Below are 24,820 nucleotides of genomic sequence, written 5' to 3'. Positions count from 1 at the left end.
GCAGGCACAACTCCATAGCAGGTGAGGACAAAATAGCAGGCACAGCTGCCAGACTGCAGAGAAAAGTGTAAGGTAAGGCCTGGCAACAAGCTCTCACTCCACACATTTATCCTTTGGGAGAAAGATGAGTCAAGGGTTGAAAAACTGGGCAAATTAAAAAGCAAGGGCTGCTCTGAATTAACTGCAAACCATGCTACACCAGGCTCAGGAAAGCAAGTGTTTCCGATCATCTGGATGACTCTACCACAGTTGTACTCATTACACAGAAGTAGCCCTGCAAAATATTTTTGTCTCCCAATTTTGAGGTCCCAGAGAACTGTTTTCTCAACTTGCCATGAAATTTCCTTGGTTTGAAGACCTAGTAAAATTAGTAGAGTTCTTTATTTTAATTGGTGAAGAGAAGTCTATATTTAAAAGCCCTTTTGGCTGCAGACCCCAACTAGATGTAAGACTATCACCACTCGTAAGTCCATTTTCTCACATATATTTTCACTGAGGTTTTCCTGAAACTGAAACTCATTAGCAAAAGTGTTTTTCTTAATCTCTGCTTGAAATGCACATGACATTGCTGGTTATAAAAATTCTGGTTTTGTCCTATAGCTTGTTATCCAGGCAAGCACCCTAAAATAACAGATAGTTTCACTAAGTCAGCTGCTTGCATAAGCCTCACTGTCTGATATTTAAGCTGAAATGACCCAGATGCTGGCACATTCAATATTTATACATTTAGCAACCACCTCAAACTCCTGCCCAATCCCTTCACAAAAACAAATCCATGGATGCTCATCATAAATAGAAGTCTTGCTTAATACAGGGGTTTCCAACTGTTTCGATGAGGCATATTGAAAAGGTTAAGACCACAGATTTGCCCATAAGCATGCTGAACATTTGGGTCTTGCACAAACCAGAACAACTTTTGATGCCCCTCTCCCCTTACAAATTACAGAAAGGCTTTATTTCTAAGTCATGGCCACTAGTCAATCACAAAGTCACACCACACTGAAACCTCCAATAGCATCTCCTTAAAGGACACCTTCGGTCTCTCGGCTCTAAAGTCATCAGGTGCCTTTACCAAATCAGCTACAAAGCAAATAAGCCCTGTGAAGAAAATATTCCTAATGCTGAAAAGAATAAAAACTAAAGCTTGCCTATGAAGAAAGTTAATTTCATATTCCTATCAGAGAGTCATCCAGTAATACTGCTGGAAAAATAAAAAGTACCTTACCCAGAAACAGTTGAATTAGCAGATGGATTTTGACAGGACCTGCATAATTAAAGTTTCCACTGCAGCTTTAGAAACTCCTGTTCTGAAACCCATTTTGTCAGCCAATTCGAAAGAATGTTTTTTTGGCTCGGGAATATAAAATCCAAATAGTCCCAGAGGAGAAGCTGCCTCTCAGCTTGGACACCCTCAAGAACTGCCTTTCAAAGAACGACTCTTTCCTCTGGAAATGGATCTTGACATTGACATTGTCATGTTAATTGGCCAAATTCAAACACAAGTCATCTCTTGAACTAGCAATTGGAAGACCTTTGGGTAGTCTGTTTTAAAACTTTTTCCTAAAGGAAAAGAGACATGCTAATAAAAAGTCAGCCTTGGCATGCTAGTCCCTAATAATTAAGGACCCAAGACCAAAATGCTTTTTGTTAGCTGCTACTGGCCAAGAAAGCCTTCTTCTTTGCACATATTCCCCACTGGGCAATACAAACACACACTCAGACCTCCAAACCCAATATAATAATAAATAGTCAGACGTGGTATGAATAAATTGCTGCCTACATATGTCTAAAACCTTGTATCAACCAACAATTTTACTCTTCTTCTGGAGCAAATTTTGTCCCATTTTAAAACAGACCTATTCACAAGGAACAGAAATATGCATTTAAAGGTGGCTCAGTGAGGGTCCCACAGCTCCAGATCCATGACCTCCGTACAAAGCAACCAACTGAGGGGACTGGGGCAAATGCAGAATACAAAGCTCATTGTGATGGATAAAAGATGCAATAACCCCAACTAAAATCTTCCCGTCTACCCAAAACAAAAACAAAAACAAAAAACAGTAAACAACATTCTTGAGATGGGATTTTGATTTCTGGGCCTGAAGGTAAGGTGTCAATAATGCTGCCAAAACCAGTGCCATTTCTGTGTCATTCCCTTCCTGGGTCTGGAAATGACCATGGCAGAGCTCAAAGAAGGATGACTTAGTTTCTACGGCTCCATAATTGGAAATCATAAGGCCCTGTCTCACCAATTACTAACCAAGAAAATATTTTTGACACATCGTTTCTGCCTGGTTCTGATCTACTACTGAGGACATATCCTTAAACCTGATTAAAAGAAATGAATGGCACAATTGGAAAGCATAACTAGAAATAAATGCTCCATATGTAAGAAAAATGTAGATTTTACATACCTGAAGACATGTAAATGTTGGCTGCATTACAGTTTCTGTAAAACTCCTCCCACTGATTTGAAACCCTCTAAGCATTAGTTTAGAGGAGTCACTGACAGATTCTCTTGCCCAACTGGTTGCAGGAACCTAATACTGGCAAGTGTGCAGTATGCATGTCTCTGCTTTAGAAATCAGGCTGTGCTGGGCCACTGGTGTTGTGAAATAAGTCTCCTATCTTAGGAGTGAAACTAAAGACTGGATCTGTTTGTATCTGAGAGCTGGAAAAGCCCAGGAAATGGACTCCCGCTTCAGAAATGAGCAATGAGCAAAATTAAGATGTAAATTAAATGGCCTGGAAGTCAATGCTGGCTTACCTTGGGGAAGCTGATGGCGCTCTGTAACCAAGTCCTAAATAGCAGATGCTTTGGGCATTCCCAGGAGGGTGGCCACTTAGGCCTCTGGGAGGGTTGGGCACACCATAGCACTGCCTCCTGGTAGAACTGAGGACCCAGAAAGAAAGAAACAAAGAAAAGTTGAAGGAAATCAGTACATGCCATCCCAAAAGACGCCACTTTGGCATATTAGGTATTTTGAGCTGAAGGCAACTAAAAAACAGCAGATGCAAGAATGACTCTCTGGCCTTTCCCTTTTTACCTAAAGAAAGAACTAAACTTCCCATGACAATGGTGCCTTCTCTTTTGCTAGAAAGAGGAGAACATTCTTATTATGGGGTGGGGGGTGGAATGGGATTAATCTGTATAAACAAACCTACCAAAATAACCCTTATGTTCCATTAGTTCCTCCATTATTTCCTCATCACTTTCTTACAATTTACCACCCCAGCCCAAATCCCTTTTTCCTTTGTCTTGTCAGATCTTCATAATTCACTGTTTTTTTCATTATTATTAAAATTGTAAATAAGCTCTCAGACCGATCTCTCTTTTTTGGGTCTTTATGTCTTTTTTTTTTTTTTTTTTTTTTTTTGAGACAGGGTCTCACTCTGTTGCCCAAGCTGAGCGCATTGGTATGATCACAACTCACTGCAGCCTCTGCATCCTGGGCTCAAGCAATTCTCCTGTCTCAGCCTCCCAGGTAGCTGAGACCACAGGCAGGCACCATCATGTCCAGCTAATTAGCTAATTTTTTGGTTTTTGTAGGGACAAGGTCTCACTATGTCACCCAGGCTGGTCTCAAACTCCTGGACTCAAGAGATCCTCCCGCCACCCACCTCTGACCTCCCACCTCCCAAAGTGCTGGGATTACAGGTGTGGGCCACTGCACTCGGCTGGAACTTCATTTCCTATATATAAAGGCATGTAAAAATGTTAACATCAAATAAGATTTGTATGCTTTTCTCCTGTTAATCTGTCTTTAGTCAGTTTAATTCTCAGGCCCAAGCACAGAACCTCAGAGGGTACAGGAGAAGTCTTTTCCCCATGCAAGGTCTTCAGGGTCTGGGAAGGCTATAGAACTAGCTGAATCCAAAAGTGTTTACAATGGAGAGAATACATTGTATTCTGGGCTGGGTATAATGTAACTGATGTGGAAACACAAATATAAATATATAACCCCACCTTGGCACTGGTTTTATGCATAGTTGGAAGAAACCAGTAGTTCTTAAGAGCTGGTCCCGTTTTAAAAATTATTCTCCCCTATCTTATCACCCTATGCCACTACATTCACACACACACACACACACACACACACACACACACACACACACACACACACGTGAAATCAGGTTGAAGAGTCATAGGTACACCCTTATTTTGAAGCCCTCAGAGAGCACCTAATCCCATCTGCTAATGTGACCAAAGAGAATATTGAGGTTAAAGACATACTGTGACTTAGCCAAGATCTAGGTAGGACTACAGTCCAGGTACCCAGTCTCCTAATCCAGTACTCTCTCCTCTACACTAACTAAAATGTGTGAAGGTGCTTAACCACAGCAATAGACATTGTAATAGCCATCTTCTCAACCTTTCACTTATGGGACACATGTTCACTGGCCAAGCATTTTAGTGGCTTCACCTCTCTTTAGGCATGGCTCCAGCCTCCACTCCATTCTCCCCACACCCTCATTTCCAGTCTAAGAAGCCTAAGGTCTCTCAGCCCATTTCAGCAAAGCCACAAAAACTTAAAACTGAGTGGTCCAGGAATGGCAGAGTCTAGTAGGGCTGGAGCACTCTGTTTATTGGAGGGAAGAGAGAACTACTGGAGGCCAATGGAGATGGAAGATATTTTGAAGATAGATTGCAATGGGTCTCAAATATCCTGCTGAGAGATAGAGAATAAAAAAAGGCTAGGAACCTTTTTAATGGATGGCCCCAGCCTGCTCAAAGATGACTGATTCATTGTGATAGTTGTTTTTGTTTCTTTCTCTATTTAATGTTTGTGATCCCTCTAGAGTGGATGCTCTTTGAAGGCAGGAACAATGACTCTCAGGCTCAACTCCACATCCCCAGTGGATAGCAAAATGCCTGACACACACAAGTCCTCCAAAGGTATCTGTTGACTGAAGGAATACACACAAAACTACAGACATTCAACTCCCCTTACACTTGTTATATGTGAACTCTCTTGGTCAGTGGCCAACATTTGTATTTGTGGAAGTAAAAGCCCAATTGTCACTCCCTTGGTAGTTTGTCCCTACCAGTTACAAGGATGGAGGGAGAGAGTTAGCTGCCAATATCAAGATAGAACAATGGCCTGGAAGTGAAGAAACTTCTCTGGCTGGCTCAGTCTCTGACTCACACATGACCAAGGACAAATCATTTAACCTCCTCTTGCCTTGTTTTTACTGTATGCAAAATAGAGCCTATAACAATACAAGCCTCCTCCTTCCCTTTGAGGAATATTCTGAGAATTGGAGAGATGCTATCTTAGAAGTGATTAGAGCTCCTAAGAACTGGGCTTTCAATACAGAAGCAGTGTTGTTCTCAGGCTGTGTTACAGCTGTTGTTTTTCATCATGAAAGGTAATATTGTAAGGCCTTGTTGGCAAAGATAGGAAACTGTTGCTATGTGTTGACACAATGATACAACAAGCAGGGGGGCAGGCACCTTAAAAGTTTAATGGTTCTGATTTCATTCATTGAATTCCTTCTTCCTCACCTCAAACCTCAATCTCCATTATTCTTTATGGATAGGTGTTTTTTGTTTGTTTGTTTGTTTTCTTTCCAACTTTCCCCAGCTGCCAGGACATCTGGAGAAAAAGCTAGTCCAAGACATAAGTATATTTTTCCTAACTGAATCATAGAACCATGGGGGAACGTACTTCGTAAGGAGTCACTTAGTTCATTCAATTCGACACACTATTTCTGACCATTTTCTGTAAAAAGACATATACAAAGATGAATAAAAGCTGTGCCCATATTTTCGGAAGAGATGTATGGTCTGACAGGCATGGGTGTACTTATATGAGCAGTAAGACAGGAGAAAAAAGTAACTTCCCTGGAAAATCGTGATCACATAGAGGTTGTACAAATCAAACACGGTTCCTGCTTTTGCAGGAGCTCATAGGCAGTGCCAGAAAGAGATACAAACTCTTCACTGCAAAACAAGGCAAACTGCAAATGACTTACAAGCAAACTTGCCTGGGAGTACAGAGGAGAGAATTTATAATTCTGACTCTGAGGATCAGGAAGAGGCATTCAGAAGAGGGAACATCTAAGCTCAGCAAGGACAAGTCTCTCAACAATGAGAACAGTGTGTGCAAAGCCACGGAAACATAAAACGGAGTCAGACAGGGATCATCATCAGAGTCCAGGGGACTGGAATACTGTGCATTTTGGGGAGGGTTGGATGGGGTTAGAGATGGAAGAGAATTGAGAGACAACTTGTAAAAAGACAAAAGTATCAATGCTTGCTAAGAGGCTGGGAATTCATACGAGCAATAAAAGGTATCATAAATGTTGAGTTAGACAGGAAGATACAACTTATGCTTTGGAAATGACAACTCCTAGAATCTAGGAGACAATGTGGATGACTACTGCAATAATTCAGAGAGCAGATGCTGAGGCTTGAACTGTCCGTCAAGATATGGAAGAGAGAATACAAGGTTTAATCAACTATGAACAAACAGGATGAGGTTCTTGAAGCAGAGGAGGAGTGGAAAATGATGCTTGGAAGAACCATGGTCTAACTATTTATTCCATTACGTTTATGCTATCAGCCCAAATGGCACCCTCCTATGCCAAGACCTGTGACCTGAAGTTGAACCACCTTCTGGGTTTTAGCATGAAATCCTTACTTCCTCTAGAGCAAGAATTGGTTCCTGTTTAGATTGGAACACCATAACCAAGTCATGTTCTTGGGGCCACAGAGTACAGTGGCAGGAGAGAAAGTAGATATAGAAAAAAATGAGACAAATAAAGATAGAAGAAAATAAGAAAAGTTGGCCAGGTGCAGTGGTTCACGCCTGTAATCCCAACAGTTTGGGAGGCCAAGGCAAGAGGACTGCTTGAGCCCAGGAGTTTGAAACCAGCCTAGATAACATGGTGAAACCCTGACTCTACAAAAAAATACAAAAATTTGCTGGGTGTGGTGGTGTATGCGTGCAGTTCCAGCTACTCAAGAAGCTGAGGTAAGAGGATCACCTGAAAGATCAGGAAGTCGAGGTTGCAGTGAGCCATGATCATGCTACTGCACTCCATCATGGGCATAAAAGTGAGACCCTTTCTCATGAAAAGTAAAGAAAGAGAGAGAGAGAAAGAAAAAGAAGGAAGGAAGGAAGGAAGGAAGGAAGGAAGGAAGGAAGGAAGGAAGGAAGGAAGGAAGGAAGGAAGGAAGAAAGGGAAGTGAGATGAATGACTGACAATAATGATGTCTCACTCCGGGTGCTTTCTCCAGCTCTAGAGCTTAGAAAGTCATCTGAAAGAATATTCCCAGTATCCACAGATGAGAGACAAGCAGCTATTGTTTCTGGCCTCTTTCAATACTTTATAACTTTAGGGGACTAGTTTAGAGCAAAGTACTCTGTAAAGACCATCACAATCTCTCTAACTTGGGATTGCCAATGATGTCAATTTTTACTCCAACGTTTGAAATGTCTCCATAATTAACTAACTCATTTTGCGCATGGTTTGACTAGCCATTACGATTGTAAGATCTCCAAATGCATTCATTCATTCAACATTCGATGAAGTTTATTACGTATATACTGTACACTTAGCCCTGTGCTAGGTTTCAAAAAAACTGAAGTGAACAAAACTAACAATCCCTGACTTCATGGAACTTATAGGGGAGACAGAGAAAATATTTCAACACCTAAACACTTCCATTACAATTTGGTTATGAAGGAATAGTATAGGCACCATAGAGCAACCAGATCTGGTCCCATCCATTTTCGCAGACTTGAAGGATGGGTAGGATTTTGCCAAGCAATAACTGGAGGAAAGCGGATTCCAGGTAGAGACAATAGTGATGTGAAGGCCTGAGATGGGCCTTCTGGAAGGACAGTGTGGCTGGAGTCTTGGGAGCAAGTGGGAGAGTAGCTGGAGGTGAGTATGGAGACTCACAGAGGCAAGCCTTCTCCATGTCTTGTCATCCCTGCCTTAGCATCTAGAATCAGAACACATGAAGAAATGCATCATGGAGTACTAGAGGTATCCTGGCCTACTGGCAACAAGATGCCCCCAAGTGCTGAATTCATCTTTACCTAATGGCATGAGGCTGGATGAAATGGCTTTCATAACTTTGTTTATGCCAAGAACAGCCTTGTAGAAGCTCACAAGAATGAAGATAGCATCTCTCTTACCTTTGTTATTCATCTATTTCATGACTGTAAAACCAATGGTTGTAAACTGACTCTAAAGTTAGTTCAATGCCCCCTTTTCATGGAAGACGGGAGATATGCAGGAGCTAGTCCTCAACAGCAATGTTGATATGACAGACACTGTTCTTTTCAGGTCAAATGTCTTTATCCACTATTTCTAGGCACCCAACCCTTTTCTCTGCTTCAGGACCCAGTTCAAATGTCATCTCTCCTATGGAACATAACTAGCTCTCCACTGTCATGTTCTTAATATCTTTCCCATTCTCTTTATGTTCTACTTTATAATAATCTATCTTGTCAGGAAGCAAGAACATCTCTTCTACTCCTTTCTGTTTCCTCCTAAGGTTTGACCTAAATGAAAACAAATGCATGAAGATGAACTTGTTATATAAAATGTACATAAATGGATGAATGACGAATCATTCTGTGAACACCAAAGTGCTACAGTTCAACTCACAGGGGCTTTCTTATCCATCTGGACCCTCATGCTGATTTTTTTAGGATCGGAATCCGTATCAGGTTTATAGTCTTGTTTCCTTTTCTAGGGAGAGAATGGTAAGAGTGAATAAGCAGGGTGGGGAAGAGTTCCGTATTCTTAAAGTAGGCACTCTAGTATCTGGATTCAAATGAAATCAAGAGAAAGGTGAAAGACACAGATGAATCTAGACTATCACAGAAGTGTAAATGAAAATCAGGCTACTGTTTCCATCCACTAGTGACTCAGCAACGAGCCTGGGACTGATCTCAGGGCAGAGAACCTCTTAGCCACAGACACATCTTCATACCTGGTAGCTAAAGAAGGAGATATCAGGTGCTATAGTGTCATTTGAGGCCAAAAACCCAGAGGGAGGTCAGTAATCTATAGAGGGGCCACAACAAAATGTGATCCTAGCAAGCTGGTGTCAAAAAGGACTCCTAATCTCTGTTTTTCACATGCATAAGTAACTGTATGCTGCATGTCAATGAGTTTTCTCTAAGCAGCCAGGCATTGAAAACCATTTACGTGGCACTGGGTATGTATTTTAATAGCATCAGTCTAAAGGTCAAGCAATGCAAAGAAAAGCAGCCAGGAAGCAGGCCAACAGCTCAGGCAGGTAATTGAGCGTGCAAAAGCACTCTCCTACCATAGCGACTACTCACATCTTTGTTTATCTCTCCACTACCTGGTGTGGAAATGGTGTTTTTTTAATTTCTCTTCTCTGTTTATGTTAGAAAGTAGCCATCAAGATAAGGATTATCCTTCTAGAAATAATATTGCTATTGGCAATAGTCTATCAGCAAAAGATGGGCTTTCACTACAGAAAAGAGAGGAAGTGTCAGGTATCAGATCTCAGAAGCAAACTCAAGTATCACAGGGAAGATCAGAACAAAACTGAGAGTGGAGGCGGAGCTTTAAAAATATGGAAATCCCCAATGGTAATTCCAGTTTGGAGTCCTGGTAGATGAGAATGTTGGGGGAATACTTTTATAATTCATTGCAAGGTCTGCTGGCTACAGCTATAGAGAATGACATCCATCCATCTATCTGTCCATTCATCCAACATACAAGCATATATTTAGCACATGAATAATAGTGATAATTAGAAGTAGCTACAATTTCATTCATTTCTCATTATATTCCAGGAATTGGGTGTGTATATACACACACACACACACACACACACACACACACATGCGCTCATTTGATGCTTGTAACAACTCCCAACACTTCAATTTGACAAAAGTAGAAACTGAGACTCAGAAGAGATTAAGTAAGGCTGCTCAAGAAGTCAAAAAGTAGTAGGACTGGACCTAAGAGCATGTCTGACTCTAGAGTCCAGGCTCTTAATCCTGAACTGATCTCTACCTTACTTCACATGAGACTCTGCTAGGTGCCATGGAAAGCACTAAGCAGAGAAAGGCACTGCCCTCAAGGAACTTAAAATGTAGTAGAGAAGAGGAACAATGTAAATCACTAAGAAATACTAGTAAGAAAAATAGCATCTTTCCCGAGGGCTGTACAGAGTTTCAAAGCTGATCAGGTTTTCCAGGGTGTAGTGAAAGATTTCATGGAAGAAGGAACAATTGAATAAATTCTCTGTTATCCATTTTAGAAAGCGAAGAAGTACTATAAAGAACTTTCTAGGTATTAGAAATTTATCTAGAGTAGTGTGTGCGTACACACACACACACACACACACACAAATGTCCACACTTTGAAGATGACTAGAAATGACTTCTTTATGAAAGTTTTGCTTAAGCTAATTTCAAAATGACTCTGTATTCCTTCAGAATACATCACTTGCTGTGAATGTGAGTCAGAAAGATGCTAACTGGACAGGGGAAGAATGTTACGATTTTTTAAATTCCCATGGAAAATTTTAAAAGAGGTCTATCCACTTGACACCACAGGTACCACTGATTGAGCGCTTGCAATGTGTCAGGCTTTGTGCTACACACACTATGTAATTTTACCTTCAATTTTATGAAGCACGTTCTTATTCTCCATTTAATGATAAAAATCCTGAGGCTCTGAGAAGTTAATTAATTTGCCCAAGTTCATGAAGCTATAGGAATCATGCTAGAATTTGAGCATGGTTCTCTTCAACACACAGCTACTAACTAACCCATATTTGTGGTCATGAATCTATAGCATTAATCCTGTTAGTTCAGCCTTTAAATAAATACTAAGCAATTGGTAGGCCAGAACACTTCCTAAATATGTCTTTTTTCTTAAAGGAACAAAAGGGTTTTTTTAAAGGAAGAAGAAGAAGAAAAGAGGAGAAAACAAAGACAAAGAGAATAAAATTAATGTATCACTTAGAATATACCAGTTATTCACTGAGCCCATTTATTTCACAAAAGTAAAATGACAGAAGGCAACATTTCTCCAAATTACCCAGCCATAAGGGGCTAAGTTTAGTTAGACTTTCTGGAACTCTGCTGAGGATGGAAGGAGAGAAGACAAAGATGGCAAAGAGACAAGACTCAAGAGAGACAAAAGCCAATGGCCCATTAAAAAAAAAAAAAAAAACCTACCCAACTATTCCCCTAAAACTTCAGTTTCTGTGCACAAGGCTAAAGGAGTTTGGCTTTCTCTTTTCCTCTCTGAGGCACCAGGGATACTTCCCATTGCTTATGAGAAAAATAAGCTGAAGTCAAGACATTTCCTAAGGAGAAGGAGAAGACTAGGTACAAAGATGTTGAAGAGGTAGTGGGTGCCTGATGAAATTTAGTCCAGAGTAACTCAGAAGGAACTCTGAAGCCTCAACATTGTGGACAGACTTGGGAATAAAGTAGTATGATTGATAGCCAAGAGCTTCTGAATCTCCAAACATGAGCTTGTGGAAACAAAACTACTGTTCTCAAAACTGTGTAAACTGCTGGGAAATTTAAAAAAAAAAAAAAAATACACACACACACACAAAAAAACTTCCCGGCTAACATTTCTAAGATATTTGTAGCTTATACAACTGGCAGAAACCTTGCAATGGTTCAGAAGGGATAAAATTGGGTTTGTCTCTTCAAGGAGGCAAGAGCTTCTCCACAAGGGGCAGATAGTTTCTCCCAAATGCGAAAAATGCGAATGCTAACTCCTAGGAATCCAGGCTGAAAGGGAGGGGAAAGATGGCAATCCAAAGAGGGTTTGTGTGTTTCACTCTGGGAATGGAGACTAAATAGTTCAGAGTGCTCCTAGGAGATACAATTAACAAAGTTCTTCTCAGACCAGTGTCTCACCCCATGTTGAAGGGCCGTAAATGCTGTTAGGAAAGAGAGAAGCCATCTGATCATCCACCTAGACTAGAAAAACATAATCCTTTTTTTACATATAATTTTAACTTTTATTCTAGATTCAGAGGGTACACGTACAGGTTTGTTACCCGGGTCGATTGCATGATGCTGAGGCTTGGAGTATGATTGATCCTGTCACCCAGGTAGTGGGCACGGTAGCCAGCAGATAGGGTTTCAACCCTTGTCCCACTCCCTCCGCCACCTATAGTAGTTCCCAGTTCCTCCCACTGTTCTGCTCTGGGTGCTGCCAGAACCAGCTACAAATGATTAGAAAGCTACAAGAAGCAAGGGACCACCTAGGTAGCCAGGATGTCTCCCCTTCTCACTGCTACCTCACTCCACATTCGGTCCCCATGTGGGGCCCAGAGCCTTTGGAGGGCTGGCCATTGTGCTGGGACCCCTTTCCCTGCTTCCTTCACTCACTCTACAGAAGACCTGGAAAACAAACAAAACAAAAATGCTTGCAATCCCGGGAGAGATGAGAAGACTGTGTCCTAACTCCCTCAAGCTTTTCTGTGCAGGTCCTAAGGGGCCCAGGATGCGGCCAGAGTCCTAGCCTGAGAGCACTAACAAAGTTCGTTTCCTAAACTGTTGGCATCTTTTTGAGATAAAAGCGTATGCTATTCAGAAATGGGGGAGGGGGCGTTTCCCAGTGACTGAGAAATCAGTGTGGGCTTTTATTGGTTATTGCTGAATATTTATGTACCATTTATCACTGATCGTTGGCTATGAAAAAGCTAGATAAAGACATTGGGCCACCTGAGTGCCTGGGGCTTTCGATCACTAACAAGCCAGCCTATCAGAAGGCCCCATTTCTGAGGATCTGCTGGAGACAAAGGTTCTTTGTTAACTGGAATGCCCCAGAGCAAGGAGTTGGAGCTGTGTTGCTCTAAACGAAGGAAGAGGGAGAGGAAAGACAGAAAGAAAACCTTTTGCTTTCCCAGCAGAAACCTAGGATTAAGAGCAGGGACTTTTTAAAGGAAAGGGCTCGTTTTAAAAGGGAATGCTTCCAGTTTTTACCCATCCAGTATGATATTGGCTGTGGGTTTGTCATAAATAGCTCTTATTATTTTGAGATAACGTCCCATCAATATTGAATTTATTGAGAGTTTTTAGCATAAAGGACCGTTGAATTTTGTCAAAGGCCTTTTCTGCATCTATTGAGATAATCATGTGGTTTTTGTCTTTGGTTCTGTTTATATGCTGGATTACATTTATTGATTTGCATATGTTGAACCAGCCTTGCATCCCAGGGATGAAGCCCACTTGATCATGGTGGATAAGCTTTTTGATGTGCTACTAGATTCGGTTTGCCAGTATTTTATTGAGGATTTTTGCATCGATGTTCATCAGGGATATTGGTCTAAAATTCTCTTTTTTTGTTGTGTCTCTGCCAGGCTTTGGTATTGGGATGATGCTGTCCTCATAAAATGAGTTAGAGAGGACTCCCCCTTCCTTTGAAAACTGGCACAAGACAGGGATGCCCTCTCTCACCACTCCTATTTGACATAGTGTTGGAAGTTCTGGCTAGGGCAATCAGGCAGGAGAAAGAAATAAAGGGTATTCAATTAGGAAAAGAGGAAGTCAAATTGTGCCTGTTTGCAGATGACATGATTGTATATTTAGAAAAACCCCATCGTCTCAGTCCAAAATCTCCTTAAGCTGATAAGCAACTTCAGCAGTCTCAGGATACAAAATCAATGTGCAATCACAAGCATTCTTATACACCAATAACAGACAAACAGAGAGCCAAATCATGAGTGAACTCTCATTCACAATTGCTTCAAAGAGAATAAAATACCTAGGAATCCAACTTACAAGGGATGTGAAGGACCTCTTCAAGGAGAACTAGAAACCACTGCTCAATGAAATAAAAGAGGACACTAACAAATGGAAGAACATTCCATGCTCATGGATAGGAAGAATGAATATCGTGAAAATCGTCATACTGCCCAAGGTAATTTATAGATTCAATGCCGTCCCCATCAAGCTACCAATGACTTTCTTCACAGAATTGGAAAAAACTACTTTAAAGTTCATATGGAACCAAAAAAGGGCCCGCATTGCCAATACAATCCTAAGCCAAAAGAACAAAGCTGGAGGCATCATGCTACCTGACTTCAAACTACACTAAAGGCTACAGTAACCAAAACAGCATGGTACTGGTACCAAAACAGAGATATACACCAATGGAACAGAACAGAGCCCTCATAAATAATACCACACATCTACAACCATCTGATCTTTGACAAACCTGACAAAAACAAGAAATGGGGAAAGGATTCCCTATTTAATAAATGGTGCTGGGAAAACTGGCTAGCCATATGTAGAAAGTTAAAACTGGATCCCTTCCTTACACCTTATACAAAAATTAATTCAAGATGGATTAAAGACCTAAAACCATAAAAACCCTAGAAGAAAACCTAGGCAATACCATTCAGGACATAGGCATGGGCAAGGACTTCATGTCTAAAACACCAAAAGCAATAGCAACAAAAGCCAAAATTGACAAATGGGATCTAATTAAAGTAAAGAGCTTCTACACAGCAAAAGAAACCAGCATCAGAGTGAACAGGCAACCTACAGAATGGGAGAAAATGTTTGCAATCTACTCATCTGACAAAGGGCTAATATCCAGAATCTATAAAGAACTCAAACAAATTTACAAGAAAAAAGCAAACAACCCCATCAAAAAGTGGGCAAAGGATATGAACAGACACTTCTCAAAAGAAGACATTTATGCAGCCAACAGACACATGAAAAAATGCTCATCATCACTGGCTATCAGCGAAATGCAAATCAAAACCACAGTGAGATACCATCTCACACCAGTTAGAACAGTAATCATTAAAAAGTCAGGAAACAACAGGTGCTGGAGAGGATGTGGAGAAATAGGAACACTTTCACACTGTTGGTGGGACTGTAAACTAGTTCAACCATTGCAGAAGACAGTATGGCGATTCCTCAAGGATCTAGAACTAGAAATACCATTTGACCCAGCCATTCCATTACTGGATATATACCCAAAGGATTATAAATCATGCTGCTATAAAGACACACGCACACGTGTGTTTATTGTGGCACTATTCACAATAGCAAAGACTTGGAACCAACCCAAATGTCCATCAGTGATAGACTGGATTAAGAAAATGTGGCACATATACACCATGGAATACTATGCAGCCATAAAAAAGGATGAGTTCATGTCCTTTGTAGGGACATGGATGAAGCTGGAAACCATCATTCTGAGCAAGCTATCACAAGGACAGAAAACCAAACACCACATGTTCTCACTCATAGGTGGGAACTGAACAATGAAAACACCTGGACACAGGAAGGGGAACATCACACACTGAGGCCTGTCATGGGGTGGGGGTAAGGGGGAGGGATAGCATTAGGAGATGTACCTAATGTAAATGACAAGTTAATGGGTGCAGCACACCAACATGGCACATGTATACATATGTAACAAACCTGCACATTGTGCACATGTACCCTAGAACTTAAAGTATAATATAAAAAAATGCTAAAAAGTAAAAAATAAAAAAATAAAGGAAAGGGCTCTTGGGGAATGATGAAGACCAGGGTAGGTGAAATTATCTTTCACGGATTTCCTACTCAGATTGATGACACAGCTCTGACCTGGCTGTAGGCCCGGGAAGGCTCCCTGATAAAGATGCAGAGCTGAGATGAATTTCCAAGTCTGCTACTTTAATGTACCTTTGCTGCTGCCTTCCCCCAGATCTGGAGAGGCTAAAGAACTTTATTTTTCTCTTTTGGAGGGGGGTTGAGTAGAGGAAGTTGAGAAGCTTGGAGGAAGATATGTTCAAAATAAACTGAGAACTCTGATGATTATTTTTAGTCTGGAGAGAGAAGAACAATTCTTTTATAGAACAAGCATTCACTTAAATAGGTTTCCCCTATCTGGGGGATCCCCAGAAATGCAAATCATCCACTTGTGACACTTAACGGTTCTTGCCCAGGATTTTGTTTTTTTTCTTTTCTTGGCTGGATAAGCCAACTGGAATAAAAATGGGACAATCAAGTCCAGACCAGATCATTAAAAAAAGACAATGAATTAGGAACCACAGCCCGAGACCATGAGGGTAAGAACTCTGTAAGATAGATGAAACTTTATCCCTTTCTCACAGTTATCATTTTTATTAGTACATTGTTAATAAACATGAACAGGAAACATCGTGTTAATAATTTGCAGTATGACGAAATGAAAGTTTGGAGCTTCTTTCCATCAACGAAGTGAGGTGCTGTGGACACTGCCGTCCAGGCTGCCTTGGACAAGGTGGAGGGAAGAACCCAGATGGAAGGCTAAGGCAGTGTTTTAAAAGGAAAGGGGCCTGAGACAGCTGAGTTTGGAGGACCCCCCCAGGAAGGTGGAAAAATCAGGGAGCAAGCTTGGCTGAGACAGCCTTGGACCTTCCCAGGAAATCATCCTAGGCTCCCCATCAAAGGCAGCACAGTGGGCCCAGGTGTCCTGTCTTACTAATGCACTCCAATCATCACCTCAGGATGAAATCAGATGATCATTTTAAAATTTCATTCTTTTTTTCAAAAACTATAACACTATACTTAGAGAGTTTTTAAGTCCACATCATATAATTAAAATTTGCAGCCCTCTGCCCCCTTTAACCCAATCCTCCTGCCCCAGAGGCAACCGCCCTCATCTCATGCATCTTTTGCCTCCCCTAGGCATTTCTATGTTTGTAGGTGTGCTTACAATGCCATTTCTTGATGTATTAATTTTAAGCATTATTTATTGGTTCCCTGACAAAGAAGATAGGAATTTTGCTCTTTCATATATACACATCCAACTTTCCTTCCCCCATCACCCCAAAAGAGTAATATTACACGGTTACATTAATAGTCAACATTCACAATAGGAGCATGCAAATATTATGCACCACTGATATGAGTAGTGCATAATATTTGCATGCTCCTACTATGAATCTTGCTCAGTGTTTGTTTTCTCCTGCACCCTTCATACCCCTCGGATGACTGAGAACTTTTCTAAGTTCCTGTAGAAGAGATGTCCAGGTAGTCTGTTCAGTCCCTCATGAACACCACTGTCCACCCCAGCACTCTGCCTTTATTTGTGTTGTTCTCCTACTTCTCTCTTCCTTCCCTCCAAATCCCAACACCTTATGTAACATTTCCTCCAAGAAGCCCCACCTGTTTCATCGCTCTTTTTTGCTTCTAAATGTCTATATAATTCACAATCTTGAATACATAATTAAGCCATTCATTACATTCTTTCTTATAGAGTGTGGCATTATTCCTTTGTGCTATTCTTGCTTCTCCAACTGTAAGCTCACTGAAAGCAGGTATTTTCTGCCTTTCACATTCTCTGTATCTGTCACCCTCAAGAAAGTTCCATCACAGTGTAGCCCTCAATATATTTTCTGAGGCTACTCCTTTGGAGACCATTATATTACCCAGGTATAAGCCCTGGACAAATTCATCCTAGCAATCAGTTTTCTCTTAAACCCTTCTCCCTAAACAGAAACAGTTGAGATCATTACCCACCAGGGAATTACAACAAAGCTAAAAATTCTCAGTCATCTTTGACAGGTGTTCTACCTTACCTACCCCACATCTGATCAGCTGTCACGTTAGTGCCACAGTGTCTCCTCTCTGCCTTCGCATTGTGTTTCCACTGCCTTTTCCTATTTCTCTCACTCTCCCACTCCTCTTCCTTTCATTGTCTATAGCCCAGACTGTTTTAATTGCTTCTTGAATTACCTCCTCTTTCTTATCTCGCCTTCTAAACCCATCTACCAGATAAATTTTTCTACAGAATAGTTTGTTTTCATTCTGTGAAATCTTCAGTGATTCTTCATTGTTCTCCTACCTTATGTTCCAGATTCTTCTCCTAGCATTTCAAAGCTCCCATTCAGTCTTAGTTCCTAGTACCCTCAACTCATCCTCTACATTACCTCCAACTAGAGGCCTCATTATTTTCCAAACATACCTCCATGCTTTGTGGCCTTAATGCCTTTGCATGTGTAGTTCACCACCTGGAATGCTACTCTTCATCATTCCTGCTGTCACTTCCACCATGAAGCCTTCCCTGCCCTCCTCAGCTCAGCTAGGTCCTCCTCTAATCTCAGTTTCTATAACTTTTCATTCCATCTTTCTTGAGGAGCTTGTTACATTTCACTGCTTATTATCATTATTTGTGGGTCTGTCTTATCTCTCTGCCTAGTGATCGTGGATGGCCAAGACTCAGTCATTTCATATTCCATTCTCCACAAACATGGCAAATCACACAGATTAGGAGAGGCAGAAGTTGAATAAATGCCTATTAAGCAAGTGAATAAATGAAAACAAAATTGTGTATTTGTCTCTTGAACATACCAGATCCTTCAAAAGACCATTCTGATACTCCTTGCTCTCTCTCTAGCAGGTGCCAGGGATAAGTTTCAATGTCCAGCTTCTGATAAAGTAGGAGAAGGGTATAGCTAAGTTAAGCCTAAATGCTAGGCTTGCCAAAAAAATGGTGTTCTAGAGTTAAATGGAGTGCCTCCTACTCCTATGCATGGGGAGGTTGCACTATTTCCCAATCCAAAGACCCTTTGGGGTATGGGTTTCAACTCGAAGAGATGGTAATTCTGAGTTGCCAACACCAACCCAGCTTGCCTCAACCTCACAACTCAGCTCTAACTGCAAAGCAGCGCCCTCCCCATCTGTAAGTGGAAAAGGAAGTCTCTGTCTATTTTTACAGAGATGAGGGGGAGGCCGAAGGAAGAATTTCATTTAATTTCTATTTCTTCTCTTGGTCTCTAACTTTCTGGCCAGGGGTTTCTATTTCAAAAACTCGGTATTATGTAAACATAGAAGGGCCCTTCTCAAAGACAGAAGCAACTTCTACTAATTTCCAGTCTCTTTTCTGGCACTCTCAGGAGTCCTGCTAAGCATCTTGATCCTAGGCAAATTTTTCCTTGGCTACAAAACACTTGTGATGGCCAACCCTGGGTCAACAGCTTCATTTGGCTCTGTGTCCCCAAGATTTTTGCAGTACTCTCCAGTTGAAAGCTTTCCTAAGAAAGAGGATGTTGTCCATGACTTCTCTGTTAGGCCAATTCACATAGAGCCAAACGTGTTTCCACTGAACAAAGCCTACCACAGCCAAGAATAACTCTTTAAAATGCCCTTTCTAACCCATTCCACAATTACACAAATAATTCAGGCAAAAGCGAATTGTGAACTGCACATTCCATATCTTGATGCTGTATAAACTGTGTAGCCTGAACTCATTCTAAACAGGTAGACTACCTGCCTCCCCTATTAAGGAGATACAGCAGAAGGTAGGCAAACTCACAGGTGCAAGCTCCAATGGGGACTATGCCATTTTTTAAATGGTCCAACAAAAACATGCCATTGAGATTGTTACCAAAGCTGGACAGCCTTCATAGCTCTGTATCAAACAAAGAGGGCTGGGCCCATGCCCTGGGGATCTGAGATCTAAGATTAGCAAGCTCACCTTGATGCAGTGATGAATCAGATGAAATTATAAGAAAACAAGAATTATTTTTATTTTCCCTACCTTTGTGCCACATACGAGTACCCTCAGGGAGAGAATTTCTGGAACCGGGATGCTAATATTGTAGATGAAGTGCATTAGACAGTTTGGAACTATTCTGGATTCCTAGTCTTCTAGTCTACCAAGGATGGTAGCAGATGGCACAGGACCCAGTCTGTTTCCAAACGTTACATTTGTGAGTAGAAACAGGCACTTTGGCCAGATTCCAGTTGGTACATTCAACAAAGAATAACATAAGCCTCAGATTCCCCATTGGTAAAACAAAGGAGGTTGGGTGAGCTATTCTCTAAAGTCCCTTCCAGCTCTAATATTTTATGATTCTCAGTGGTAAAAATTCAGGGATTTGGAATGACCAGTCTCATTCTCCCATTAAGCTCTGGGTGAATCAAAGGCCAGCATTACATTGCATCATCTCATGTACAGTAATATGTGAATGACATTACACAATACCAGCTTTTATTAATGGGAACACTCTTCCAACAATAATGCAATACCCTTGAGCTCATTCTGGCCTTCTTTGTTAGTACCCAACCCAGCTGCATTGTCAGGAGATACAAAATATGACACAGACATTGGAAGTAGGAGCAGTTGAAGAGGGCAGACACATCAGCAAATGACACAAACTAACAGCCTGTAGTCCTGTTCATGCTCACAGTGGATGCTTAGTGAATGCCTGGTGACTAACAGTGAGTAATGCAGAAACACTAGTGGACTTATTAACTGACGAGAGTCAACACCTTTGCACTTTGCTATTTTCCTAGGGGCCAAGTCTCGGCCAGAGTGGAAGGGAGGGAATTCAAATTTAGGAGCACTTTTAGAGTTCCCATAGGTTGAGAACTCTCATATATTGGTGTTCCACCTCCTAAGTATATGGATGGGTTCTCCTTCATTAAGCAGATATATACTCCATTCCTAAGAGGTTTCGCACAGACAAATTTTGAGTCTATTTTACATGCTTTATTCCTGACATGGGCTTCTGTCCTAAGTCCTTGTTGGCTCTTTAATGCTGCAGGTACTAGAATGGGAACCAGAGATCCTCAAGTATCTCACGAGGTTTGTTACCTTGAGGAGTCCAAGAAGCTCTCCTTGCTTCCCTCGCTTGGAATTCCCCTGGCCCTCTGCAGACATCAACCCTGGCAAACAGCACCAACTTATAGCTCTGGAAGGAGAGAAGGAATAGACAACAGGCTTAATGTAATCTTTCAAGACACAAACGTCCCACCTCCTACGACTTCAAGAAGGAGTTGAGTTCAGCATTGTCCTTTGATGGTTCCATTACACCATTTGTTTTTGGAAAACACTGGTATCCAACAGCCACCCTATGCATGCTACCTTTCTCACATCAAGACAATCCTCTCCAGCCCCATTTTCACAAGACCCTTCTCTGAACTGCTTTACTGGAATCTACACACAAATATTTGCTGGGAGCACACATCATTCCTTCTTCTTTGGTCCCTGAGTGCCAGAGCGCAGGGTCAGGTTAAGAGCCTGATTGGTGCCATGGGACAGAACAAAACCAATTGGCCACAGAGACCAAGTTTTGAGAGAAATAAACTTTAGTAATAAGACACTTGCTAAATGGAAGAGAAGAATGTTAGGCTAGAATAAATTTTCTGTTCATTTTTCCCTACTGTCTCTGCAAATCATATCAGATTCATAATGTCAGAGGAAGAGCTAGTTAACGTTTTATAAAGTGTGACACCCACTGAGGTTCTGACTGATTTCTCTCTGTGCTCATTCCCCTTTTGTGGATGTTCCTCTCCTCTTGTCAACTCAGGTTTCACTGTTTTCCCTTTAACCACATTGAACAGGTTGATATCTCCTCATGCTGTAAAGGTGTGAGGTGTGCTTGGCCTTGGACAAGCTCGGAGGACTTTTTCTTTTCAGGGAACTTAAAGGTGACATCTTCCATCGAGTCAGCCAGCCATTAGTTCAGGGAAACTTTCACATCATTTGCAGTTGGAAAGCAGTTAACACTGACGTGAAGTCTCTGCTTAGAAGTTTGCCTCATTAAGAGATATTTGAATTTCTACACAGCTGGATATTTAAATATTTAAATAATCCCAAAGAAGCGTAAACACAAAACGTAGAATAGTTACTTGCGTAATGAAGCTGAGGGGAAGCACCTAGATGAGAAGTTTCATAATTTTACAAGTTGCATGAATTCTTGGAAATTCCATAGAAGTGTCTGAAGAAATGAACCTCAGTAGGCCCTGAAATAAATATCTACGGCATAAAAGATCGCTGCCTTTTGGAGAACAGGCCTGGGAAGAGGACTGGGTCGTTGTTACGAGTGTTCTCCAGGGAGGCTGGGGCCTTGTTACCACCTCTGGATATTTGGTCTGTTCTTCCCCCCCAAATAATTTTTAGAACCATCTCTAGGAAGTGTTCAGTGTGCATGATTACCCAGACTGCAAGATGTGACTTTGTGGTCAAGTGACAAGGACAGAGAGTGATGTAGGGAAACTGGTCCAGCCAACTTGTGCTTAAAGATACGTGACATGTCTGACAAGCTGTTTTGGCTTTTGGACTCAAGGATTCTTCATTTTAACAAATCCAGGAAAACAAACCATAGAACTTTCTAGTATTTCTTCTTAACAGGGAAGATGAATCACACACCTTGTGACTCTATTCCTCACCACACACCTTCTGACTCTATTCCTCAAGCTCTCCCCTCCCCCAGACTTCACTTCAATACTGCCCCTCGTATCCCTCCTGGATCTCTGAGGGTGAGGTTTGAGCAGGGTGAGAGTCAGAGGCACAGTGAGACCCAGTGATATAGCCCAACACCGGAATCGGGAGATGATGTTGTCTTACTTAGTAACTAAATGTAAGAATGTCTGTTGCAAAAATAACTTGCTAATAGAAAGCAAAATTTTTTTTTTTTTTTTTTTTTTTTTTTTTTTGAGACGGAGTCTCGCTCTGTCGCCCAGGCTGGAGTGCAGTGGCCAGATCTCAGCTCACTGCAAGCTCCGCCTCCCGGGTTCACGCCATTCTCCTGCCTCAGCCTCCCAAGTAGCTGGGACTACAGGCGCCCGCCAACTTGCCCGGCTAGTTTTTTGTATTTTTTAGTAGAGACGGGGTTTCATCATGTTAGCCAGGATGGTCTCGATCTCCTGACCTCGTGATCCGCCCGTCTCGGCCTCCCAAAGTGCTGGGATTACAGGCTTGAGCCACCGCGCCCGGCCAGAAAGCAAAATTTTTACACTTTGGCTGCAGCCAAGTTTGACAACATGAAGATGCTCTGCCTCTTTTCAATAACCAAGGGGCACACAGAGTATTCAGAATCAGTGCTTCATGAGATAACAAAAGCTAGTGTCTATGCAATATTCCCTTCACATACTACTCGCCTGCAGAGGTTTTAGCAAACAAATCAAAACACTTTTTTCTTTTCCTCCAAAATGCTGAAAGGATAGAAATATAGACACTGAAGTCTGTCTGTTTTATTACAGATTAAAGCTAGTGTAGGGGCTGTGAAATTAAATAAGCAGTCACAATAGTTTTCTAATTCTTGCCAGAGTAAATTACACTTACCCAGCCAGGCACTGGTGGAACTGGATGACCGCAGGTTGATCTCCAGGCAGGTAGAGGTGGCTCACCTTATGGCAGAGTAGGAAGCAAGCTTGGCCTGAGAACAGACTACTCTGAGAAAGTACAGGAAAAGATATACCATGTTCACACTAATCAAAAGAAAGCTGGAGTAGCTGTATTCATATTAGAAAAAGTAGATTTCAGATCAAAATGATAAAAAGGTCTTTCATAATTCTAAAGCAGTAAATTGATGAAGAGGGTATAACAATTCTTTGTGGGGTTTTTTGTTTGTTTTTTTTTAGACGGAGTCTTGCTCAGTTGCCCAGGCTGGAGTGCAGTGGTGTGATCTTGGTTCACTGCAACCCCTGCCTCCCAGGTTCAAGTAGTTTTCCTGCCTCAACCTCCTGAGTAGCTGGGATTAGAGGTGCCTTCTACCACGCCCGGCTATTTTTTTTTTTTTTTTTTGTATTTTTAGTAGAGACTGGGGTTTCACTATGCCGGCCAGGATGGTCTCAAACTCCTGACCTCAGGTGATCTGCCCACCTTGGTCTCCCAAAGTGCTGGGATTACAGGCGTGAGCCACCGCACCCAGCCACAATCCTAAACAGTTATGCACCTAGTAACAGAGTTTAAAAATACATAAACAAAAACAGAGCTTGATGACTTAAAGCAAAAACTGATAGAACTAAAAGGAGAAAGAGACAGATTTATAATTATAGTTGCTGACTGTAACAGTCATCTCTCAATAATGGATAGAACAAGTTGACTGGAAATCAGTAAGGCCTTAGAACATGGTCAGCAAACTACATACCTTTGGTCCAAATCCAGCTCATTGTGAATCTAATATGGCCACATCCATTTATGCATTGTCTGGCTACGGCTGCAGACTGGCATAGTTGTGACAGAATGTATAGCACAAAACTGAAAATATTTAGTATCTGGCCCTTCACAGAAAACATGTGCAGACCCCTAAACCCCTAATTTGCAAGACTTGACATTGTCAACCAGCTTAACATAACTGACATTCATAGAACACTCCATTTACAGAAGACACACATTCTTTTCAAGTGCACATTGAACATTACCAAGACAGACCAGTACCTAATTTCAAGACTTCTTGTAAAGCTAGTTATCAAGACAGTGTGATATTAGCATAGAGACACCTATGTCAGTAGAAAATAATTGACAGTCTAAAAATAGACTCACACAAATATGAGAAACTATTGACAAAGATGAAAAGACAATTCCGTGGATTAACAGTTAATCTATTATTAACACATATTATCTTCTACATTTAATGCTCATAACAACTCTATGAGGCAGGAATTGTTAATATACCCACTTTCAGATGAGAAAACTGAAGTCAAACTATTTGTCCAATATTCAAAGTTATTAAGTGGTAGAACTGGAATATAAACTCAGTTTGACTCCAGAATCCATGCTCTTAATCATTCCACCACACATTACAATGTGCTTTTCAGGAAAACAAAATACCGGGTGCCACACTCTGAAACCATTGTTCCAGGAAACCATTTTTAAGAAATGTAATAATTTACTAAGAAGATTAACATTTAAAACATTGTAGCAATGGAGATTTTAAAATAATTTTAACATTCTTAAAGCAGCCACATACTTCAATCATTCATATGGTAAATACTTATTGAGCATGGTTAACTATAGGACATACTTCTTATTCAATTGATACATTACCATCATATCAATGAGGTTCTCTATTAGAAACAAAAATTAAGGTTAGTATAGGCTATCCCTAAAACAGCATTTCTTTGCTTTC

At 41.2% G+C, this 24,820-nt stretch overlaps 1 protein-coding gene and 1 long non-coding RNA gene across 2 annotated transcripts in view; one reads left to right on the top strand and one right to left on the bottom strand.

Moving 5' to 3' along the window:
* NRBF2 (nuclear receptor binding factor 2) overlaps nt 1–24,820 on the top strand; it is a 1,206,382-nt gene that overhangs the window by 958,841 nt on the left and 222,721 nt on the right. The window lies entirely within an intron of this gene.
* Nucleotides 2,776–23,131, bottom strand: LOC126962183 (uncharacterized). Its single transcript, XR_007728614.1, has 3 exons — nt 23,032–23,131; nt 20,560–20,656; nt 2,776–2,893 (listed from the first exon to the last, which is right to left on the bottom strand). It is a non-coding gene; the product is annotated as an uncharacterized LOC126962183 (long non-coding RNA).

The sequence above is a fragment of the Macaca thibetana genome, chromosome 9 (genome assembly GCF_024542745.1).
Source record: "Macaca thibetana thibetana isolate TM-01 chromosome 9, ASM2454274v1, whole genome shotgun sequence".
Classification (NCBI taxonomy): Eukaryota; Metazoa; Chordata; class Mammalia; order Primates; family Cercopithecidae; genus Macaca; species Macaca thibetana.
Note: the sequence above shows the minus strand (reverse complement) of the source record. Positions and strands in the feature narration are given on the sequence as shown.